General features: G+C 43.9%; 1 protein-coding gene across 4 annotated transcripts in view; it reads right to left on the minus strand.

Moving 5' to 3' along the window:
* psd3l (pleckstrin and Sec7 domain containing 3, like) overlaps window positions 1-26,829 on the minus strand; it is a 151,476-nt gene that overhangs the window by 91,518 nt on the left and 33,129 nt on the right. The gene's annotated exons all lie outside the window — the stretch shown is intronic.

The following is a 26,829-nucleotide window of genomic DNA, read 5'->3' on the forward strand; positions in this document are numbered from 1 at the left end:
ACCTCATATGCTCACATTGTATATAGACTTATTTTTCTACTGTATTATTGACTATGTTTATTTTACTCCATGTGTAACTCTGTGTTGTTTTATGTGTCGAACTGCTTTGCTTTATCTTGTCCAGGTCGCAGTTGTAAATGAGAACTTGTTCTCAACTTGCCTACCTGGTTGAATAAAGGTGAAATAAAATAAATAAAATAAAAAACACCACAAGGGGAAACCAGCATGGGAATGTGGTGTTTGAGTTAAACTTTATAGGTCATTTTTAGGTAAATGGATAACTTGAATGCCTCCTCTACTCTGCCAATGATTGTCTCTCTGTCACTGTCTGTAACCACAGACAGACCAAGCCAGCGGTGTTCTGCTCTGTATTCCCAAGTCTCCAGAGGGTGTGTCCAAAAACAGCTGCCGAGAGATTTCCCAGCAATGACTCACTGTTGTCTCGCCCATCCATGGTCTCACTCTGGTCTCATTAGACGTCCTGGAGGCCTCCTCCATCTGGGACAATGGAGGATCAGGGGCCTGTGCCCCAAATGGCACCCTATTCCCTGTGTAGTGAAATACTTTTGACCAGGGCCCATAGAGTCCATATGGTTCTGGTCAAAAAGTAGTGCACTATACAAAGAATAGGGTGCCATTTGGGGCACATACATGGTTCTGTTGAAAAACCAGTAGCAGTTACTACAGCCAACAGAGTAGCAGTTACTAGAACCAAAAGAGTAGCAGTTACTAGAACCAACAGAGTAGCAGTTACTAGAACCAACAGAGTAGCAGTTACTAGAACCAACAGAGTAGCAGTTACTAGAACCAACAGAGTAGCAGTTACTACAGCCAACAGAGTAGAAGTTACTAGAACCAACAGAGTAGCAGTTACTAGAACCAACAGAGTAGCAGTTACTAGAACCAACAGAGTAGCAGTTACTAGAACCAACAGAGTAGCAGTTACTACAGCCAACAGAGTAGCAGTTACTAGAACCAACAGAGTAGCAGTTACTACAGCCAACAGAGTAGCAGTTACTAGAACCAACAGAGTAGCAGTTACTAGAGCCAACAGAGTAGCAGTTACTAGAACCAACAGAGTAGCAGTTACTACAGCCAACAGAGTAGCAGTTACTAGAACCAACAGAGTAGCCGTTACTAGAACCAACAGAGTAGCCGTTACTAGAACCAACAGAGTAGCAGTTACTACAGCCAACAGAGTAGCAGTTACTACAGCCAACAGAGTAGCAGTTACTACAGCCAACAGAGTAGGAGTTACTACAGCCAACAGAGTAGCAGTTACTAGAACCAACAGAGTAGCAGTTACTAGAACCAACAGAGTAGCAGTTACTAGAACCAACTGAGTAGCAGTTACTAGAACCAACAGAGTAGCAGTTACTAGAACCAACAGAGTAGCAGTTACTAGAACCAACAGAGTAGCAGTTACTACAGCCAACAGAGTAGCAGTTACTAGAACCAACAGAGTAGCAGTTACTAGAACCAACAGAGTAGCAGTTACTGGAGCCATCAAGAATATGCAATTTCATTTCTTCTGCTTAGTAGTACATTTTTCAGTGGAGCGCTCTCGCTAGCACAATTTGAGCTGCACTAAAGAGCTGTCACATTGACTAACTAAACGTTATTAATATTGCATTTGAACTTAACTCGGATGAAATTAATCTATTCTCATTGTCCACAAAAGGGGAGGATCACTTAATGCTTAGCAGCTTTTATGTCTGCATGTGGGAGAAGATCAAATCCTTTTCAAATCCTAATAGTCTGACACCAGCACGTCTCCACCCCTACTTTCTCAAACCTCCTCCAACACCATAGTCTTCTTACATCACCGTTTTACAATACTACATTGATTGACAGATAAAACCCCGTCACAGTCACTAAAACTGGCTGACACTCTGGTTCATAAAAAACATGTAGAAGGGGCGAGTTTTATCAAAATCGACATACAACTGTAAAAATTGACAGCATATTCATTCATTACTGTACATGGCCTATGGGGAAAAATCAACCCACCAGCCTAATGTTACCAGCACCGCGCTCTACAGTATAACCCACCAGCCTAATGTTACCAGCACCGCGCTCTACAGTATAACCCACCAGCCTAATGTTACCAGCACCGCGCTCTACAGTATAACCCACCAGCCTAATGTTACCAGCACCGCGCTCTACAGTATAACCCACCAGCCTAATGTTACCAGCACCGCGCTCTACAGTATAACCCACCAGCCTAATGTTACCAGCACCGCGCTCTACAGTATAACCCACCAGCCTAATGTTACCAGCACCGCGCTCTACAGTATAACCCACCAGCCTAATGTTACCAGCACCGCGCTCTACAGTATAACCCACCAGCCTAATGTTACCAGCACCGCGCTCTACAGTATAACCCACCAGCCTAATGTTACCAGCACCGCGCTCTACAGTATAACCCACCAGCCTAATGTTACCAGCACCGCGCTCTACAGTATAACCCACCAGCCTAATGTTACCAGCACCGCGCTCTACAGTATAACCCACCAGCCTAATGTTACCAGCACCGCGCTCTACAGTATAACCCACCAGCCTAATGTTACCAGCACCGCGCTCTACAGTATAACCCACCAGCCTAATGTTACCAGCACCGTGCTCTACAGTATAACCCACCAGCCTAATGTTACCAGCACCGCGCTCTACAGTATAACCCACCAGCCTAATGTTACCAGCACCGCGCTCTACAGTATAACCCACCAGCCTAATGTTACCAGCACCGTGCTCTACAGTATAACCCACCAGCCTAATGTTACCAGCACCGCGCTCTACAGTATAACCCACCAGCCTAATGTTACCAGCACCGTGCTCTAACCCAGTGAGCTATTGGAACCGTACTCAAACACAGCTTGTCATACTCTAAGTTATTTACTGCACCACAACAGAAGAATTGGGGCTACGTCCCAAATGGAACTTTATTCCTGATTTAGTGCACTACTTTTGACCAGGGTCATATGGGCCCTGGTCAATAGTGCACTACACAGGGAATAGGGTGCCATTTGGAGCATGGCCTGAGAGATGATGAATAATTCGGTTTAGTTTCTGGTGTCATTACAGAAAACGAAAGGGGTGGAGGTGCTAAAACACATTGTGACTTCTTTAGTACAGTAAACATGATCATTTACATTCATTTCCTCTGACATCTAAAGAGGGAACTACACAGCATGAGGAAGTTATTGTCGTCATGACAACCTGTATACTACTCCAGCAAACACAAAGTATGCCTCTCACTTCATCCAAATGAAACCTGGTTATGACACTCCGCTTGCTTGAGAAACACGGGAATGGATTTAATTGCAGTGAAATTGTTTTTGGCCGAATACTTTGCATGTGAAGAATGTCTCTAAATGTGTCCTGTGGGTTTATGCCACAAAATATATTTTCAAGCCATATAAAACTAAACAGACACAGGCATCCTAAATAAGTGCTTTTTACTGGAAGATGTGAATAAGAGAAGAGGTGGATGTCTTGTATACCAGCTACGAGAGGGGATTCACAGCGACTAAAAAACACCAGTTTCGCAACATCACCATGAGATCTTTCTACACACTTGAATCCAAACAATAATACTGGCTCCAATTCAAATAAACTCAATAGTCACCATTCTACCACCAACACTAAACCAAATCCATGTGGTGCTTGAGCACCGACCCCTGAAATATTGGTTGATCTAACAAAGTGAGGCAATTGAGACTTATTTTTCAAGTCTAGTGGAAGCTGGGTCTACAAGGCAGTACAGGCAAGCCTTTTCCCTGTCTGACTAGCCTAGTGGAAGCTGGGAGTACAACGAAGTACAGGCAAGCCTTTTCCCTGTCTGACTAGCCTAGTGGAAGCTGGGTCTACAAGGCAGTACAGGCAAGCCTTTTCCCTGTCTGACTAGCCTAGTGGAAGCTGGGTCTACAAGGCAGTACAGGCAAGCCTTTTCCCTGTCTGACTAGCCTAGTGGAAGCTGGGAGTACAACGAAGTACAGGCAAGCCTTTTCCCTGTCTGACTAGCCTAGTGGAAGCTGGGTCTACAAGGCAGTACAGGCAAGCCTTTTCCCTGTCTGACTAGCCTAGTGGAAGCTGGGTCTACAAGGCAGTACAGGCAAGCCTTTTCCCTGTCTGACTAGCCTAGTGGAAGCTGGGTCTACAAGGCAGTACAGGCAGGCATTTTCCCTGTCTGACTAGCCTAGTGGAAGCTTGGACTACAAGGTGTTTAATCTGTAACTGATTCATCCTACATTACCCATGATTAATTTAGGCCTAGTAGCAGCGGCAGACCATTAGCCAACCATAATGAACATACAATTGAATTAGTCGTCGCCATGACAATGAGAGATCATACAAGAGTTGATTCCTATGTTTAAGATGTAAAGAATATTTGCTGTTCTGTGGTGTGTAATGAGAAGTAAATCAGACGGTGCACTTGACGCATTTATGAAATTGCTTATTCCAGTTACTAATAAGCACGCACCCATTAAGAAAATTACTGTAAAAACTGTTGTATGGTTGAGAGGGATGAGGCGAAAGGAAATGGCAAATAAGTTTGGCTGCCCAGACGATTGGCAAACGTACTGTAGATTGAGAAATCATGTGACTAAACAAAAATAAGAAGAAACTGTACTATGAAACAAAGGCGAACTCTATTGAATCAGATGGCTCATTCATCAAAAAAACACACTGATAATGCCAAATACTTCATTTCTTTCATTGACTAAATTAGCAAATTTAGGCATGACAACCTCAAACTCAACCTACACATCCATGCATAATGATATCGTGGTATAATACATGTCGTATCGTAGATATGTAGTGGTAGAGTAGTGTGTAATAATGTGTTGTATTGTAGATATGTTATGGTAGAGTAGTGTGTAATAATGTGTTGTATCGTAGATATGTAGTGGTAGAGTAGTGTGTAATAATGTGTTGTATTGTAGATATGTAGTGGTAGAGTAGTGTGTAATAATGTGTTGTATCGTAGATATGTAGTGGTAGAGTAGTGTGTAATAATGTGTTGTATTGTAGATATGTTATGGTAGAGTAGTGTGTAATAATGTGTTGTATCGTAGATATGTAGTGGTAGAGTAGTGTGTAATAATGTGTTGTATCGTAGATATGTAGTGGTAGAGTAGTGTGTAATAATGTGTTGTATTGTAGATATGTAGTGGTAGAGTAGTGTGTAATAATGTGTTGTATCGTAGATATGTAGTGGTAGAGTAGTGTGTAATAATGTGTTGTATCGTAGATATGTAGTGGTAGAGTAGTGTGTAATAATGTGTTGTATTGTAGATATGTTATGGTAGAGTAGTGTGTAATAATGTGTTGTATCGTAGATATGTAGTGGTAGAGTAGTGTGTAATAATGTGTTGTATTGTAGATATGTTATGGTAGAGTAGTGTGTAATAATGTGTTGTATCGTAGATATGTAGTGGTAGAGTAGTGTGTAATAATGTGTTTTTTGATGTACTGTTTTATTAGAATTATTTTGAGATGTAATTGCCTTAAATCTTGTTTGGACCCCAGGAAGAGTAGCTATGGCAGCAGCTAATGGGGATCCTTAATAAATACAACAATAAAAAATAAAAAAACAAACAAAAACACCGAGGGGTCCGTATTCATACAGCATTTTAACACGGAACCCAAACCGGCTGTGCGTGTGCGCCATCGTGCATAAATGTATTTTGTCCCCCCAAACCAAACTTGATCACGACACGCGGGTTAAAATATCAAAACAAACTCTGAACCAATTCTATTAATTTGGGGAAGGTCGAAAGGCATTAAACATTTATGGTAATTTAGCTAGCTAGCTTGCACTTGCTAGCTAATTTGTCCTATTTAGCTAGCTTGCTGTTGCTAGCTAATTTGTCCTGGGATATAAACATTGAGATGTTATTTTACCTGAAATGCGCTAGGTCATCTACTCCGCCAATTAATCCACACATAAAACGGTCAACCGAATCGTTTCTAGTCATCTCTCCTCCTTCCAGGCCTTTTCTTCTCTTGACTTTATATTGCGATTGGCAACTTTCATAAATTAGGTGCCTTACCACCACCGACCTTATTCGTCTTTCAGTCACCCACGTGGGTATAACCAATGAGGAGATGACATGTGGGTACCTGCTTCTATGAACCAGTGAGGAGATGGGAGAGGCAGCACTTGCAGCGCGATCTGCGTCACAAATAGAACTGACTTCTATTTTATCCCTTGGCAACGCAGACGCTCGTTGGCGTGCGCGATCAGTGTTGGTGCAATAATTGAATAATATAGATTTCTACATTTATTTTGCAACGCGTGCGTGAGCGGTGTAGTCAGCCTGTAAGAATAGGATCCGTTTTGGCTTTTAGATCACAATGAATAAGATTACCTGGTGCGGGGAGACCTGATCCTAGATCAGTATTCCTACTCTGAGACGCTTGGTACATAATGGCCCCTGGCGCCTGTTTCTATTCACCCAGAGTTTTATTTCTTAAGAGGTGATTTTCCTTTTCTACCATTTCTACATTATCCTTGCTGAGTGCTGGCTGTAGGCTATATACACTGAACCAAAAAATATAAAACGCAACATACAACAATTTTACTGAGTTACAGTTCATATAAGGAATTCATTGGGGCCTAATCTATGGATTTCACATAACTGGGAATACAGATATGCATCTGTTGGTCACTGATACCTTAAAAAAAAAAAGTAGGGGCGTGGATCAGAAAACCAGTCAGTATCTGGTGTGACCACCATTTGCCACATGCAGCGTGACACATCTGCTTCGCATAGAGTTGATCACGCTGTTGATTGTGGCCCATGGAATGTTGTCCCACTCCTCTTCAGTGGCTGTGCGAAGTTGCTGGATATTGCCGGGAACTGTAACACGCTGTTGTACACGTCAATCCAGAGCATCCCAAACATGCTCAATGAGTGACATGTGAGTATACAGGCCATGGAAGAACTGGGACATTTTCAGCTTCCAGGAATTGTGTACAGATCCTTGGGACATTGGGTCATGCATTATCATGCTGCAACATGAGGTGATGGTGGTGGTTGAATGGCACGACAATGGGCCTCAGCATCTTGTCCCGGTATCTCTGTGCATTCAAATTGCCATCGATAAAATGCAATTGTGTTTGTTGTCCGTAGCTTATGCCTGCCCATACCATAACCCCACCGCCACCATGGGACGCTCTGATGTCAACGTTGTAAACAGCGAACTGCTCGCCCACACAACGCCATACACAATGTCTGTCATCTGCCCGGTACAGTTGAAACCGGGATTCCTCCGTGAAGAGCACACTTCTCCAGCTTGCCAGAGGCCATCGAAATGGAGTATTTGACCACTGAAGTTGGTTACGATGCCAAACTGTAGTCAGGTCAAGACCGTGGTGAGGAAGACGAGCACGCAGATGAGCTTCCCTGAGATGGTTTCAGACAATTTGTGCAGAAATTCTTTGGTTGTGTAAGCCAACAGTCATCAGCTGTTCGGGTGGCTGGTCTCAGACGATCAAGTAGGTGAAGAAGCCCAATGTGGAGGTCCTGGGCTGGCGTGGTTACACGTGGTCTGTGGTTGTGAGGCCGGTTGGAGAGAGGGGAACAAGCTTTTTGTGCATATGGAACATTTTTGGGATCTTTTATTTCAGCTCATGAAACATGGGACCAACACTTTACAACAATGCATTTATATTTGTGTTTAAGGTATTCAACATCTCTTACGTAGTACTTCGTTCTCTGTTTTCTGACATCTCACGTACACTACCATTCAAAAGTTTGGGGTCCATTTTTTGTCCAATAAAATACCATCAAATTGATCAGAAATACAGTGTAGACATTGTTAATGTTGTAGCAGGGATGCAGGGATGGGAACTGGTGAGGGCTCAAAAAGGTGACACTTGTTTTGTGTAAAATAAAAAGTGGCTAATGTGAACCTAACTCGCATCTAAAAAATGTAAAGAAAGCAATCCAATGTTATTTGTTGCCTAGACTTTACTGCACACTCAAGTCTTGAGAACAAAACTACACTAATATTGCAGTTAGCCATGACAGCCTTTATAATAGAACGCTTGTAACCATGACAGCCTTTATAATAGAACGCTTGTTACCATGACCACCTTTACAATAGAACGCTTGTTACCATGACATCCTTTACAATAGAACGCTTGTTACCATGACAGCCTTTATAATAGAACGCTTTTAGCCATGACAGCCTTTATAATAGAACGCTTGTAACCATGACCACCTTTACAATAGAACGCTTGTTACCATGACATCCTTTACAATAGAACGCTTGTTACCATGACAGCCTTTACAATAGAACGCTTGTAACCATGACATCTTTTACAATAGAACGCTTGTTACCATGACAGCCTTTACAATAGAACGCTTGTTACCATGACAGCCTTTACAATAGAACGCTTGTTACCATGACAGCCTTTACAATAGAACGCTTGTTACCATGACAGCCTTTACAATAGAACGCTTGTTACCATGACAGCCTTTACAATAGAACGCTTGTAACCATGACATCTTTTACAATAGAACGCTTGTTACCATGACAGCCTTTACAATAGAACGCTTGTTACCATGACAGCCTTTACAATAGAACGCTTGTTACCATGACAGCCTTTACAATAGAACGCTTGTTACCATGACAGCCTTTACAATAGAACGCTTGTGACCACACATAAATATTGCAATTGGGGGGAAAAAAACTCTTAAGTAGAAATAGACTGAAACAAAACAGGCATTATATTATTGCTCTATTATAGTGGCCACTATAGACATCGATCAAGTGCACAAGGCTACATGTGTGCAAAAATAACATTCACCGAGTCATTTTTTTAAATAATCCCCCCTCACTCACACACGCGTGTTACTGTCAAGTTCAACAAAAACAATATATTTGGCTACACTGCACATTATTACATTGTACACTTTCTGCCTGTGGACATCTGTTCTACAATGTGCCAGCAAAAGTGAGATAGAGGGAAAGTGTGTGGTGTTTCTTCACCTCTATAGTGGCATCCAGTTTAAGCCAGGTCCAGGTCCAGGTCCAGCTACACTTGATCCCTGAATCCACTTGTTTAAAAAGCAACGCCTCATTTTCACCTAATTCTCTCATTCTGAAAATGAACCACATACTGTAGAGGGAAAACATTACCGTAGTTAACAGATAACTAGCTAACGAACAAGCTACTAACTAGTTAACATTCACACAGATTGCCAGGGTCCAGTAAGCAACTAACACGTTATAACTTGAGGAACGGCAACGAGTCGTATACCAGTTAATACTATAGAGAATTGGTTAGGTTACTAACGTTAGCTCATCTGGTGTTGTAACGTTAGCTAGCATTCATCATATGACCCAGGCAGCCCTGTCTGCTCACCATCCATCATCATATGACCCCAGGCAGCCCTGTCTGCTCACCATCCATCATCATATGACCCAGGCAGCCCTGTCTGCTCACCATCCATCATCATATGACCCCAGGCAGCCCTGTCTGCTCACCATTCATCATCATATGACCTGGCAGCCCTGTCTGCTCACCATTCATCATCATATGACCCAGGCAGCCCTGTCTGCTCACCATCCATCATCATATGACCCCCGGCAGCCCTGTCTGCTCACCATTCATCATCATATGACCCAGGCAGCCCTGTCTGCTCACCATTCATCATATGACCCGGCAGCCCTGTCTGCTCACCATCCATCATATGACCCAGGCACCCCTGTCTGCTCACCATCCATCATCATATGACCCCAGGCAGCCCTGTCTGCTCACTATTCATCATATGACCCAGGCAGCCCTGTCTGCTCACCATCCATCATCATATGACCCAGGCAGCCCCGTCTGCTCACTATTCATCATCATATGACCCGGCAGCACTGTCTGCTCACCATCCATCATCATATGACCCGGCAGCCCTGTCTGCTCACCATTCATCATATGACCCAGGCAGCCCTGTCTGCTCACCATCCATCATCATATGACCCAGGCAGCCCTGTCTGCTCACCATTCATCATCATATGACTCGGCAGCCCTGTCTGCTCACCATTCATCATATGACCCAGGCACCCCTGTCTGCTCACCATCCATCATCATATGACCCGGCAGCCCTGTCTGCTCACCATATGACCCAGGCAGCCCTGTCTGCTCACCATCCATCATCATATGACCCAGGCAGCCCTGTCTGCTCACCATTCATCATATGACCCAGGCAGCCCTGTCTGCTCACCATCCATCATCATATGACCCGGCAGCACTGTCTGCTGACCATCCATCATCATATGACTCGGCAGCACTGTCTGTTCACCATCCATCATATGACTCGGCAGAACTGTCTGCTCACCATCCATCATATGACTCGGCAGCACTGTCTGCTCACCATTCATCATATGACCCGGCAGCACGGTCTGCTCACCATTCATCATATGACCCGGCAGCACGGTCTGCTCACCATTCATCATATGACCCGGCAGCACGGTCTGCTCACCATTCATCATATGACCCGGCAGCACTGTCTGCTCACCATCCATCATATGACCCAGGCAGCCCTGTCTGCTCACCATCCATCATATGACCCGGCAGCCCTGTCTGCTCACCATCCATCATATGACCCGGCAGCCCTGTCTGCTCACCATCCATCATATGACCCGGCAGCACTGTCTGCTCACCATCCATCATATGACCCGGCAGCACTGTCTGCTCAACCATCATGGTCCTGGAGTAGGTGGAGGGGAAAGACAGGAGATTACAGAACTGCACTGACTCAGACTTAAAGAGAAGGTTGTTGGTGTGAACAAAAGACACACACAGACAGACAGACACACACTTACAGAAAAAATTGAGGGAAAAGAGAGATACACAGAAGGACAGAGAACAGAAAAATAAGAGGGGTGATCTGAGAGCGGGAAATCAAGGAGCACATGACACTTTCCATACCAGAGGAATGGAGCTGTTCCTGTTATCCTCCCCCACATCGCGTTGCATCGGCTCAGGAGACGAACATGGGACGGCCTGCAGATTAAGTTCAGTCCTAACACTGAACCCTGACGGTATAGGGCAGGGAATCCCAAACTGTTTCACTTAACCCCCCCGCACGCCACATCTATTTCTATGGGCACAAGCACTGTTTATGACACAAATTGTTTACACCCCTCTTGTTGGCAGAGAAAAAATGTTTCCGGATTTAAAGCTTATTTCCAGCAATTCTACACATTTTGGCATGTCTTACGTGTATTCATGTGATATTTGTGTGACTCGAACATTACTACAAAATCTATGGGCTAAAAAACCTAGCTAAAACAAATATGATAGCTGACAGGGCCGAGTTAATCTGGACATTTCTGCCAAGTTATAAATACCTCTCTAAGGCAGGGTTTCCAACTCGGTCCTGGGGCCCCCTCTGGGTGCACCTTTTAGCCCTACACAGCTGAACCAAATAATCAAAACTTGATGAGTTGGTTATTTAAATTAGCTATGTAGTGCTAGGTCAAGAACCAAAACGTATGGGGGACCACTAATCTAGGGTGAAGTTGCCACTAGACACTGATCTTGGGCCAGCTTTGCATTTCCCCCATTAATGGTTAAGTTTAGGATTTGGGGAGAGGAAACTGATCCTAGATCTGTGCCTAAGGGAAACCCTGACAGAGAGGGTAGGGGATGTGGGTTGAGGGCCATGTGTTTCTGGAGGAATGACTCAGCATCTGCACCGTCATCTAGCCTATAAGCTCAGATTCACTGTCCTTAGACAACACTAAAGGACATGGCTACTTCATTGATCGCTCTTTGATTCAGTATGTCTTGTTAGGCTTCCACAAGCTTCTCATTCGGTTGTGAATCATATATGCTTCATAATAAGCTAGTTCACATGATTATTTGGCAGCAGAAAACGGGTGTGATTTTCTGACAAGGCTCAGCATTAGTGTCATCCTCCAGAGGTTCCCATGTTTATTCTACGCCTGCAATGTTAGGTTAGTAAACACCTGCTTAGTTCGGAGTCTTTCCCTGCTCATCACTGACCTCTGGCTTTCAGGAGGAGGAACTGACAGCAGGGTAATTTTTATTACAAACCAAATGGAATAAAACAGTCTGAAACAGCAAGGGAATATCTGGACTCGTCGAATAAGAACCACTTATTTTTATTTTCCGTTGTAAAATGTTTTAACATTTTGTTACGATGTGTCCTGATGAACGCAACCCAGAAAACGTCAGCAAGTCAAACATTCACTTCAATTGCCAAGTTTCATGTTTTATTAGTCGTATGTACGGGATTCTTAAGGTATAATTCGAAAAGCATACTTAAAAGTTCCTTCTCAACAATGCAACAACAATAAGAAATAATAAAACAATACGAACATAAAGTAAATGTCTCAGTAGAATAGAATATACAGGAAGGCACAATTTATAGTCCAATACTTACACTTGTATTGGGGAAGGGGGGAATGGGGGCAGTGTATAAACTGAGCAGGATAATAAGAGTCTGGTAGCAGCAGTTGTGATGTGTGTGTAGCATGAATGTACACAGTCTATTAGGTACGCCCCTACAGAGAGTCACAAGGCAGTGGCATGCTATATAAAGCAGGCAGACAGGCATCGAGGCATTCAGTTACTGTTCAAATTAATGTTAGAATGGGCAAAACGAGTGACCTAGAAGGGGAGAGGGTATAGGGAAAGGGAGAGAGGGTATAGGGAGAGGGTGAGAGAGTATAGAGAGAAGGGAGAGAGGGTATAAGGAGAAGGGAGAGAGGGGAGAAGGTATAGAGATAAGGGTTTCTGGAGGACAAACACTCAAAGGCTTTCTTAAAAAGTTCCAAACAATTCAATATGGCCGTGATAATACTATGGTGTTGGCAGTGATAATACTATGGTGTTTGACTTTTACCCATCAGCTCTGGGTGAGGCTGGCAGACAAAGAGCAGAGACAGCGAGAAACATGGATACAGAGAAATACAAAGAGAAAGAGAGAGGCAGAGAAAGAGAGACAAAAAAACAGCAATAGACAAATATAGATACAGGGAGAAAGATAGAAAGAGAGTGAGAAAAAGAGAGAGCCAGAGAGAGAATCATAAATAACTGGCAAAATAATAGAAACACTTGAGTAAACGATAGAGCTGAGTGATTAGTGCTTTTTTAAGTGGTTTTGGTACGATCATTGAAAAATAATCCCGGATTTCGGTTTTGATTATGTGGGTTGCACGCAGTAACACAGAATAAAATTCCCATGATGGTAGTGACTGCACATTGCTGCTTAACCATCATTTATTCACATTACTTTAATAAAATATCTCAGTTGTTGTGTATATTACATTTGATGACTTTATTATTTAATTCCAAGCCATCATCTCTTCTCTGTAGAGCTGCTGCCAATGTTGTCTGACAAAATTGACTATTTTAGTAGTTCTTCAAAGTAAATAAGACATACTTTTATGACTGCTGAATACCAACTATCAATCACTTAGATGTATTTTCAGGTAGAGATACCTCACAAAGCAACAGCTGCTCTCTATATCCCCTCACGATCGCGCATTCTTCTGCCTCTTCAGTAGCAGGCATGAAAGAAACAGACCGAACAAGTAGATGCGCAATGGATTATGGTCATTGTTGTTTTATGCGCTAAACTATGTTGAGTATTTTTTAATTTTTAATTATTTAACCTTTATTTAACTAAGCAAGTCAGTTAAGAACAAATTCTTATTTACAATGACGGCCTAGGAACAATGGGTTAACTGCCTTGTTCAGGAGCAGAACGACAGTTTACCTTGTCAACTTGGGAAGTCGATCGAGCAACCTTACAGGAAAAAAAGGAACAAAATGAAATTCTAATAATTTAACCGACATCATCAATTAGTTGTTTAAAAAACGATTACCGAAATTTGTTAAATCGCTTAGCACTAGTAAATGAGGGATATCAAGTATATTGATAACATGTGCTTCCACACAGGTGCGGTTCCTAAGTTAATTAAGCAATTAACATCCCATGCTTAGGGTCATGTATAAAAATGCTGGGCATGCCATTATTTTGGCTACCATGGCTATGCCCCCATAGGATGACAATGCCCCCATCCACAAGGCACAAGTGGTCACTGAATGGTTTGAAGAGCTGAAAAAGCTGTAACCCATATGCCATGGTCGTCTCAGACAACAGATCTCAACCCAATTGAACACTTATGGGAGATTCTGGAGCAGCGCCGGAGACAGCGTTTAGATATAGAGGGCTCGAGTGATGCTGGCTCTCTGGGGCGAGGGTGAGACAGGAAGATCTATGACAACAGTCAGTCAGTCAGTCAGTCAGTCACCGCAAGGGACCTGTTCATCAGTCAGTCAGTCACCCCTGAGGGACCTGCTAGTTAGAGAGTCAGTCACCCCTGAGGGACCTATTAGTCAGTCAGTCACCACTGAGGGACCTATTAGTCAGTCAGTCAGTCACCACTGAGGGACCTATTAGTCAGTCAGTCAGTCAGTCACCACTGAGGGACCTATTAGTCAGTCAGTCAGTCAGTCAGTCAGTCAGTCAGTCGACCTGTTTATCAGTCAGTCAATCACCCACCACTGAGGGACCTGTCAGTCAGTCAGTCACCACTGAGGGACCTGTCAGTCAGTCACCCTTGAGGGACCTGTCAGTCAGTCACCCTTGAGGGACCTGTCAGTCAGTCACCACTGAGGGGGACCTGTCAGTCAGTCACCCTTGAGGGACCTGTCAGTCAGACAGTCACCACTGAGGGACCTATTAGTCAGTCAATCAGTCACCACTGAGGGACCTATTAGTCAGTCAGTCAGTCACCACTGAGGGACCTATTAGTCAGTCAGTCAGTCACCACTGAGGGACCTATTAGTCAGTCAGTCACCACTGAGGGACCTATTAGTCAGTCAGTCAGTCACCACTGAGGGACCTGCTAGTTAGAGAGTCAGTCACCCCTGAGGGACCTATTAGTCAGTCAGTCACCACTGAGGGACCTATTAGTCAGTCAGTCACCACTGAGGGACCTATTAGTCAGTCAGTCAGTCACCACTGAGGGACCTATTAGTCAGTCAGTCATCACTGAGGGACCTGTTAGTCAGTCAGTCAGTCAGTCAGTCAGTCAGTCAGTCAGTCAGTCAGTCAGTCAGTCAGTCAGTGTCAGTCACCCTTGAGGGACCTGTTTATCAGTCAGTCAGTCAGTCACCCACCTCTGAGGGACCTGCTAGTCAGTCAGTCAGTCAGTCAGTCAGTCACCACTGAGGGACCTGCTAGTCAGTCAGTCACCCCTGAGGGACCTGCTAGTCAGTCAGTCACCCCTGAGGGACCTGTCAGTCAGTCAGTCACCCCTGAGGGACCTGTCAGTCAGTCAGTCAGTCACCACTGAGGGACCTGTCAGTCAGTCAGTCACCCTTGAGGGACCTGTTTATCAGTCAGTCAGTCAGTCAGTCAGTCAGTCAGTCAGTCAGTCAGTCAATCACCCACCTCTGAGGGACCTGCTAGTCAGTCAGTCACCCCTGAGGGACCTGCTAGTCAGTCAGTCACCCCTGAGGGACCTGCTAGTCAGTCAGTCACCCCTGAGGGACCTGTCAGTCAGTCAGTCACCCCTGAGGGACCTGCTAGTCAGTCAGTCACCCCTGAGGGACCTGTCAGTCAGTCAGTCAGTCACCCCTGAGGGACCTGCTAGTCAGTCAGTCAGTCAGTCAGCACTGAGGGACCTGTCAGTCAGTCAGTCACCCCTGAGGGACCTGCTCGTCAGTCAGTCAGTCAGGCATTGTCAATCACCACTTAGGGACCTGTTTATCAGTCTGTCAGTCACCGCTGAGGGACCTGTCAGTCAGACAGTCACCACTGAGAACTGATTGGCCATAATGACCATCATTATGTTTGGAGGAAAAAGGGGGAGGCTTGCATGCCGAAGAACCATGCCAACCGTGAAGCACGGGGGTGGCAGCACTTCACAAAATAGATGGCAGGATGAGGAAGTAAAATTATGTGCATATATTGAAGCAACATCTCAAGACATCAGTCAGGAAGTTAAAGCTTGGTTGCGAATGGGTCTTTCAAATGGACAATGACCCCAGGCATACTTAAAAAGTTGTAGCAAAATGGTAAGGACAACAAAGTCAAGGTATTGGAGTGGCCATCACAAAGCCCACAAAGCCCTCAATCCTATAGAAAATTTGTGGGCAGAACTAAAAAGGCGAGCAAGGAGGCCTAAAAACCTGACTCGGTTACACCAGCTCTGTCAGGAGGAATGGGCCAAAATTCACCCAACTTATAGTGGGAAGCGTGTGGAAGGCTACCCAAAATGTTTGACTCAAGTTTAACAATTTAAAGGCAATGCTACCAAATACTAATTGAGTGTATGTAAACTTCTGACCCACTGGGAATGTGATGAAAAAAATAAAAGCTGAAATAAATCACTCTCTCTACTATTATTCTGACATTTCACATTCTTAAAATAAAGTGGTGATCCTAACTGACCTAAGACAGGGAATTTTTACTAGGATTAAATGTCTGAGTTTAAAACTGAGTTTAAATGTATTTGGCCATGTAAACTTCCGACTTCAACTGTAAATCCACAGAGAGCTACAGGATTAGGCCTAAATCCAAATATAGAAATGTGCAGTATTCACATGCATGACACAACAACCTGCTCCAAACAACAACATGCAGTAAAAATACAATTTCAACTTCCAATATTGGAGTAAAATGGCAATGGTTAAAGAAACTTCAATCATATAACTTGCAAGCGTGGCTCTTCACAAGAAAAATCTCCTTATTCTGCCTATTAAATTAGGCAAATTTAAGAAAAATAATGGGCTGCTGTTGATCAATAATGACCTCAATAGATTCAATGTAAAGCAATTAAAAATCAGAAAAGAACAACTTCATTGACCAATCTGGCTCGTCATATTTCCAATTGATGCAAAGTAAAGGCGTGATTTTTAGCCCAGTCTTATCAACAGTGAGGAGTAATTATCATCTGCCAGCTCACACTAGTTCTTCCACCATAAGGTCGGTTTTTGGACTAGAATTAATGTACATGACTACAACTTTTTCAAGATGGCGCCGATAGAGATGGCAGCTTCGCTTCAAGTCCTTAGGAAACTGAGCAATATTTCGTTTTTTTATGTATTATTTCTTACAATGTTAGCCCAGAAAACCTTACGTGTATTGCATACAGCCGGGAAGAACGATTGGATATCAGAGAGACGTCAACTTTAGTTATTGTCCAGTCGTGTGGTCCAGTGCTACAAGGAAATACCTAGTTTAGCTGCAGCTGGCCCCAGAACAGAGCGGCACGGTTTGCTCTTAATTGTAATCAGAGGGCTGATATAAATACTATGCATGCCAGTCTTTCTTGGCTAAGAGTTGAGGAGAGTGACTGCATCACTTCTTTTTATAAGAAACAATCTGTTGAAAATCCCAAATTGTTTGCATCGTCAATTTACACACAGCTCTGACACACACACTTATCGCACCAGACATGCCACCAGGAGTCTTTTCATGGTCCCAAATCCAGAACACATTCAAGAAAACGTACAGTATAATATAGAGCCCTTATTGCATGGAACTTCCTTCCATCTCATATTGCTCAAATAAACAGCAAACCTGGTTTCAAAAAACAGATAAAGCAACACCTGGTGGCACAACGCCTCTCCCCTATTTGACCTAGATAGTTTGTGTGTATGCATTGATATGTAGGCTACGTGTGTCTTTTTAAAATGTATGTAGTTCTGTCCTTGAGCTTTTCTTGTCTAATGATGTTCTGTATTATGTCATTCTGGACCCCAGGAAGAATATAAAATACCAAACTTACCAGCACTACGACCAGGAATATGACTTTGATACCAGAGGCCGACCCAAAACAACGCCGTCGGAGGAGAGGGTGCCGGAGCGGTCTTGTAGTGAGGCTTCGGATGCGCGCACACCACCCACCGCTTCCGAGTATATTACTCGCTAATGTCCAGTCCCTAGTTAACAAAGTCGACAAAAATTAGGGCAATAGTTGCTTTCCAAAGAGATATCTGGGATTGTAACATACTCGGTTTCACGGAGACATGGCTAGCTGAGGATATGCTGTCAGAGTCCGTACATCCAACGGGATTTCCAGTGTATCGCACCGACAGGAACAAACATCATTCTGATAAAAAGAAGGGTGGGGGTGTATGTTTCATGATTAACAACTCATGGTGTAATTGTAACAACATACAGGAACTCAAGTCCTTTTGTTTACCTGACCTAGAATTCCTCACAATCAAATGCCAACCGTATTATCTCCCAAGAGAACTCTCCTCGGTTATCGTCACTGCCGTGTATATCCCCCCTCAAGTGGATACCAAGACGGCCATCAAGGAACTTCACTGGACTTTATGCAAACTGGAAACCATATATCCTGAGGCTGCATTTATTGTAGCTGGGGATTTTAACAAAGCTAATCTGAGAACAAGGCTACCTAAATTCTATCAACATATCGATTGAGGTACACGAGCGAGTAACACACTCAACCATTGCAACTCTAACCTCTGCGATGCATTCAAGGCCCTCCCCCACCCTCCTTTTGGCAAATCTGACCATGACTCCATCTTGTTGCTCCCCTCCTATAGGCACAAACTAAAACAGGAAACGCTGGGCTTAGGTCTATCCAACGCTGGTCTGCCAAATGGATTCCATGTTTCAAGATTGCATCGATCACGTGGACTGGGATATGTTCCGGGTAGCCTCAGATAATAACATTGACGTATACGCTGACTCGGTGAGCGAGTATATAAGGAAGTGTATAGGAGATGTTGTACCCACTGTGACTATTAAAACCTACCCGAGCCAGAAACTGTGGATTGATGGCAGCATTCGCACAAAACTGAAAGCATGTACCACCGCATTATAATCATGGCAAGGCGGCTGAAAACATGACCGAATACAAACAGTGTAGTTATTCCCGCCGTAAGGCAATCAAACAGGCAAAGCGTCAGTACAGAGACAAAGTGGAGTCGAAATTCAATGGCTCAAACACGAGTTGTATGTGGCAGGGTCTACAGACAATCACAGATTACAAAAAGAAAACCAGCCCCGTTGCGGATATCGACGTCTTGCTCCCAGACGAATTAAACAACTTCTTTGCGCGCTTTGAGGACAATACAGTGCCATGGACACGGCGTGCTACCAGAGACTGTGGGCTCTCCTTCTCCGTGGCCGACGTGAGTAAAATATTTAACCATGTTAACCCTCGCAAGGCAGCCGGTCCAGACGGCATCCCTAGCCGCATCTTCAGAGCTTGCGCAGACCATCTGGCTGGTGTGTTTACGGACATATTCAATCAATCCCTATCCCAGTCTGCTGTCCCCACATGCTTCAAGATGGCCATCATTGTTCCTGTTCCCAAAAAAGCTAAGGTAACTGAACAAAATGACTATCGCCCCGTAGCACTCACTTCTGTCATTATGAAGTGCTTTGAGAGACTAGTCAAGGATCATATTACCTCCACCCTACCGGTTACCCTAGACCCACTCCAATTTGCTTACCGCCACAACAGGTCCACAGACAATGCAATCGCCATCACACTGCACACTGCCCTATCCCATCTAGACAAGAGGAACACCTATGTAAGAATGCCGTTCACTGACTACAGCTCAGCATTCAACACCATAGTACCCTCCAAACCCATCATTAAGCTCGAGACCCTGGGTCTCAACCCCGCCCTGTGCAACTGGGTCCTGGACTTCCTGACAGGCCGCCCCCAGGTGGTGAAGGTAGGAAACAACATCTCCACTCCGCTGATCCTCAACACTGGGGCCCCACAAGGGTGCGTTCTCAGCCCTCTCCTGTAATCCCTGTTTACCCACGACTGCATGGTCATGCACACCTCCAACTCAATCATCAAGCTTGCAGGCGACACTACAGTGGTAGGCTTGATTACCAACAACAACAAGACGGCCTAGAGGGAGGAGGTGAGGGCCCTCGGAGTGTGGTGTCAGGAAAATAACCTCTCACTCAATGTCAGCAAAACAAAAGAGATGATCGTGGACTTCAGGAAATGGCAAAGGGTGCACCCTCCTAGTAACTTCGAAGGGATAGCAGTGGAGAAGGTGGAAAGTTTTAAGTTCCTCGGTGTACATATCACCAACAAACTGCAATGGTCCACGCACCCAGACAATGTGGTGAAGAAGGCGCAACAGCGCCTCTTCAACCTCAGGAGGCAAAAAAAAATTGCAGTGTCACCGAAAACCCTCACTAACCTTTACAGGTGCACAATTGAGAGCATCCTGTCGGGCTGTACCACCGCCTGGAACGGCAACTGCACGCCCACAACTAGAGGTCGACCGATTATGATTCTTCAACGCCGATACCGATTATTGGGGGGCCAAAAAAGGCCGATGCCGATTAAATCGGCCACTTTTTGTATTTATTTATTTGTAATAATGACAATTACAACAATACTGAATGAACACTTATTTTAACTTAATTTAATACATCAATAAAATCGATTTAGTCTCAAATAAATAATGAAACATGTTCAATTTGGTTTAAATAATGCAAAAACAAAGTGTTGAAGAAGAAAGTAAAAGTGCAATATGTGCCATGTAAAAAAAGCTAACGTTTAAGTTCCTTGCTCAGAACATGAGAACATATGAAAGCTGGTGGTTCCTTTTAACATGAGTCTTCAATATTCCCAGGTAAGACGTTTTAGGTTGTAGTTATTATAGGAATAATATAACTATTTCTCTCTATACCATTTGTATTTCATATACCTTTGACTATTGGATGTTCTTATAGGCACTTTAGTATTGCCAGTGTAACAGTATAGCTTCCGTCCCTCTCCTCGCTCCTACCTGGGCTGGAACCAGGAACACATCGACAACAGCCACCCTCGAAGCAGCGTTACCAATGTAGAGCAAGGAGAAAAACTACTCAGAGCGAGTGACGTTTGAAACGCTATTAGCGCGAACCCGGCTAACTAGCTAGCCATTTCACATGGGTTACACCAGCCTAATCTTGGGAGTTGACAGGCTTGAAGTCATAAACAGCACAATGCATTACGAAGGGCTGCTGGCAAACGCACGAAAGTGCTGTTTGAATGAACGCTTACGAGCCTGCTGCTGCCTACCATCGCTCAGTCAGACTGCTCTATCAAATCATAGACTTAATTATAACATAATAACATACATAAATACGAGCCTTAGGTCATTAATATGGTCGAATCCGGAAACTATCATCTCGAAAACAAAACGTTTTTCCTCTCAGTGAAATACGGAACTGTTCTGTATTTTATCTAACGGGTGGCATCCCTAAGTCTAAATATTCCTGTTACATTGCACAACCTTCAATGTTATGTCATAATTACGTAAAATTCTGGCAAATTAGTTCGCAATGAGCCAGGCGGTCCAAACTGTTGCATATACCCTGACTCTGCGTGCAATGAACGCAAAATGACACAATTTCACCTGGTTAATATTGCCTGCTAACCTGGATTTCTTTTAGCTATATATGCAGGTTTAAAAATATATACTTCTGTGTATTGATTTTAAGAAAGGCATTGATGTTTATGGTTAGGTACAGTCGTGCGACGATTGTGCTTTTTTCGCAAATGCGCTTTTGTTAAATCATCCCCCGTTTGGCGAAGTCGGCTGTCTTTGTTAGGAAGAAATAGTCTTCACAGTTCGCAACGAGCCAGGCGGCCCAAACTGCTGCATATACCCTGACTCTGTTTGCAAGAGAAGTGACACATTTTCCCTAGTTAAAATAAATTCATGTTAGCAGGCAATATTAACTAAATATGCAGGTTTAAAAATATATACTTGTGTATTGATTTTAAGAAAGGCATTGATGTTTATGGTTGGAGCAACGTGTACCTAAGCGATTATATACAACGCAGAACAGGCTAGATAAACTAGTAATATCATCAACCATGCGTAGTTAACTAGTGATTATGATTGACTGATTGTTTTTTATAAAGATAAGTTTAATGCTAGCTAGCAACTGGCCTTGGCTTCTTACTGCATTCGCATAACAGGCAGGCTCCTCGTAGAGTGCAATGTAAAGCAGATGGTTAGAGCGTTGGACTAGTTAACCGTAAGGTTGCAAGATTGAATCCCCGAGCTGACAAGGTAAAAATCTGTCGTTCTGCCCCTGAACAAGGCAGTTAACCCACCGTTCCTAGGCCGTCATTGAAAATAAGAATGTGTTCTTAACTGACTTGCCTAGTTAAATAAAGGTCAAAAAAATAATAACATTTAAAAAAAAAAATAATAATAAAAAATAAATTAATTAAATATTAAAAATAAATAAATAAATAATAATCAGCGTCCAAAAATACCGATTTCCGATTGTTATGAAAACTTGAAATCGGCCCTAATTAATCGGCCATTCCGATGAATCGGTCGACCTCTACCCACAACTGCAGGGCTCTCCAGAGGGTGGTCCGGTCTGCACAACGCATCACCGGGGGCAAACTACCTGCCCTCCAGGACACCTACAACACCCGATGACACAGGAAGGCAAAAAAGATAATCAAGGACAATAACCACCCGAGCCACTGCCGGTTCACCCAGCTTCCATCCAGAAGGTGAGGTCAGTACAGGTGCATCAAAGCTGGGACAGAGAGATTGAAAAACAGCCATCAGATTGTTAAACAGCCACCACTAGCACAGAGGCGGCTGCCTACCTACAGACTTGATATCATTGGCCACTTTAATAAATGGAACAATAGTCACTTTAATAATGCCACTTTAAGAATGTTTACATATCTCGTATTACTCATCTCATATGTATATACTGTACAGTCGTGGCCAAAAGTTATGAGAATGACACAAATATAAATGTTCAAAGTCTGCTGCCTCAGTTTACATGATGGCATTTTGCATACACTCCAGAATGTTATGAAGAGTGATCAGATGAATTGCAATTAATTGCAAAGTCCCTCTTTGCCATGCAAGTGAACTGAATCCCCAAAAAACATTTCCACTGCATTTCAGCCCTGCCACAAAAGGACCAGCTGACATCATGTCAGTGATTCTCTCGTTAACACAGGTATGAGTGTTGACGAGGAAAGGGCTGGAGATGACTCTGTCATGCTGATTGAGTTTGAATAACAGACGCTTAAAAAGGAGGGTGGTGCTTGGAATCATTGTTCTTCCTCTGTCAACCATGGTTACCTGCAAGGAAACATGTGCCGTCATCATTGCTTTGCACAAAAAGGGCTTCATAGGCAAGGATATTTGCTGCCAGAAAGATTGCACCTAAATCAACCATTTATCGGATCATCAAGAACTTCAAGGAGAGCGGTTCAATTGTTGTGAAGAAGGCTTCAGGGCACCCAAGAAAGTCCAGCATGCGCCAAGACCGTCTCCTAAAGTTGATTCAGCTGTGGGATTGGGGCACCACCAGTACAGAGCTTGCTCAGGAATGGCAGCAGGCAGGTGTGAGGCGAAGACTTTTGGAGGATGGCCTGGTGTCAAGAAGGGCAGCAAAGAAGCCACTTCTCTCCAGGAAAAACATCAGGGACAGACTGATATTCTGCAAAAGGTACAGGCATTGGACTGCTGAGGACTAGGGTAAAGTCATTTTCTCTGATGAATACCCTTTCCGATTGTTTGGGGCATCCCGAAAAAAGCTTGTCCGGAGAAGACAAGGTGAGCGCTACCATCAGTCGTGTGTCATGCCAACAGTAAAGCATCCTGAGACCATTCATGTGTGGGGTTGCTTCTCAGCCAAGGGAGTGGGCTCACTAACAATTTTGCCTAAGAACACAGCCATGAATAAAGAATGGTACCAACACATCCTCCGAGAGCAACTTCTCCCAACCATCCAGGAACAGTTTGGTGATGAACAATGCCTTTTCCAGCATAATGGAGCACCTTGCCATAAGGCAAAAGTGATAACTAAGTGGCTCGGGGAACAAAACATCCATATTTTGGTTCCATGGCCAGGAAACTCCCCAGACCTTAATCCCATTGAGAACTTGTGGTCAATCCTCAAGAGGCGGGTGGACAAACAAAACCCCACAAATTCTGACAAACTCCAAGCATTGATTATGCAAGAATGGGCTGCCAGTCAGTCAGGATGTGGCCCAGAAGTTAATTGACAGCATGTCAGGGCGGATTGCAGAGGTCTTGAAAAAGAAGGGTCAACACTGCAAATATTGACTCTTCGCATCAACTTCATGTAATTGTCGATAAAAGCCTTTGACACTTATGAAATGCTTGTAATTATACTTCAGTATTCCATAGTAACATCTAACAAAAATATCTAAAGACACTGAAGCAGCTAACTTTGTGGAAATTTATATTTCTGTCATTCTCAAAACTTTTGGCCACGACTGTATACTGTACCCTTCACTATCTGTTCTTTACTATCTATTGCATCTTAGCCGCTCTGTCACTGCTCATCCATATATTTTATACTTATATATTCTCATCCCATTCCTTTACTAGATTGTGTGTATTAGGTTTGTTGTAGAATTTGTTAGATATTAGGTTTTGTTGTGGAATTGTTAGATATTACCTGTTAGATACTGCTGCACCGTCGGATCTAGAAGCATAAGCATTTCACTACACTCGCAATAACATCTGCTAACCATGTGTATGTGACCAATAAAATTTGATTTGAACTCACATCTTAACTGCAAATATCAACTGTAAAAAAACAACAATTTGTTTTTACACTAAAGTAGCTTTTTTCCCAGCCTTGCTACATTTCGATCTGCACGTTGCATGAAACTCTCCCCACAACACCAAATTGGTTGTAGAGAACTGCACGTGCAGGAAGGATGAAGGTTTTAACAATTCAATGCAATGAAACTGAGTATTAAAGTCTTATGGGAGATTAGTCCTTTCCATTTCTGCTTGTAACTCAATGGTCACTGATATGACATATACATGTACCACTGTCAATTGTCTATCTTGTGTGTACAAAGTAAACGGCATGTCTTTTTAAAAACACAATTACGTGAATGGCCTTTTGCATTTCGGTCCTGGATGAGTTAGTGGGCTGCACATTATACAGTTGCAGACTTGACACAAATGCCCAGAGGCGCTATATTTTCTTAACCCAGACAGCAAATATTGAAATGAGCCTAATATCTCAGCTGGCTTTCCATTTAGCATGACATTGAATAGTACATTACTATTCTTGCCATACTCCTGTTCTCTTTCCTGGTGGTACAGGAACCACCCACTTCCTGGGAGAAGGAGAGAGCGAGGGCGAAAAGGACAACAAAATTAATACGGCAAAGCAAAGCCTCCCGTTAACAACCTTTGCTGGAGAGGGAGAGAGAGAGAGAGAGAGAGAGAGAGGAGTAAATCGGCGTCTGTTTCTACAAGCCACACTGCAGAGCACACAGCACACGTTAAACAGCAGGAGAGGAGAGCAAACCGCTTGGCTGCATTCTCCCAGCCGACAGCCTATGAAAGAAAGGCTAGGAGCAGCCATCGTCATGACGATAAGGCAGAATGTCATGCATTGCTGAAGGTCGCCACTTACTGGATGGAGTCGCTTTCAGTTGCATCAGCGGGGTCGGCTGGGCCTGGCTGGGAGAAACAGACCGATACAAAGGAGCCCATAGGAAGCCGGCCTCACCAGCAGGAGAAGAGGGGGAGGAGGAAGAGGAGAAAAGTCCCTAAGAATGAAACTCTTTAGCTTTAGCCTGCGCCATGTGACTGGCGGCCGGGTCCCTTAGCGCTCTGTGCTTTGACCTACATGGAGACAAGAGCACTGCTGTTTCTTGCCCTCGGCTGCTGCTGCTGCTGCTGCTGCTAGGACAACACAGGTAGAAAGCCTCGATACTGCTTATTCATTTGAAGCCGACAGCTCTGGGCCCGACTGGCTGGAGTGTGTCTGTCTGTCTGTGTATGTGTGTGTGTGTGTGTGTGTGTGTGTGTGTGTGTCTGCAAGCGTGCGGCAGGGAGCCGGCAAGAGGACACGAGTTTAGTCCATCACGGTGCTCCCTGTGATATCCAGCTGGAAATGAGCCTTGCTTCCTGCTTCCCTCCCCATCTGCTGAAGGGGCCTGAGCCCTGACCGTGTGCTGAGGCCACTCCTCACGGAAGCATGAATGAAGGAAGGAGTGGGATTGTGCTGGCTGCTCGGGTGGTGGCAGGCTGGGTGTGTGTGTGTGTGTGTGTCTGTGTGTGTGTGTGGGGTATTTATGTCCTTCACCGTATGAGTGTGAGAGTCGGGGCTCCGCGGGGCTTGTGTCTGCTGTTCTACTCAGGCTATAAATAACACTGCTGCTTAATATCCTCTAACCTGGCTTGGTGGTAAAATGAGAAAAAAAAAGCCTTTGCAGGGGGATGTCAGTTGCACACACAAGCTGGAAATAGTAGGCAACAGTATGAGCCACTGCTCACAACACAGATACCTAACCTCTGATGATGTACTGCAGTGACGTAACATATTGAATGCCAAATTCATTTTCCGGATGGAATATAATAGCTGCAGTGTTTGGAGACGCGTATTAAATAGGCTGTGTTTCATAAGAAATCTTTTACAAAAAGCTCACTACAAATTGGATGCAGGAGCCATCGGATAAAATTCTGAATGATTCGAAATTAAGATAGATTATTGCCAAGTGTTAAGAAGAAAAATGATTTACAATTCACTGCTCATTTGACCATTTTCAAGGGTAGATGGTTGCATCAATTCATTTGACCCATTACTCTTATCCATCCTTGCACTTTGACATCATGTGAGTCAGTTCCTATCAAAGGTCGATGATAAACATCAAATCCGGGATGAAACTTTCCTTTCAAATGTGGGGGCAGGGTCAGACCACTTGGCTTGAGGAGCTTTTGAATTTAGGGCTGTGACGGTCATGGAATTTTAGATGACGGTTTTGTCAGCCAAATGGCTGCAGTCACCGTACAGTTTCCTATTTATT

Source organism: Salmo trutta, chromosome 23 (genome assembly GCF_901001165.1).
Source record: "Salmo trutta chromosome 23, fSalTru1.1, whole genome shotgun sequence".
In the NCBI taxonomy this organism is placed as follows: Eukaryota; Metazoa; Chordata; class Actinopteri; order Salmoniformes; family Salmonidae; genus Salmo; species Salmo trutta.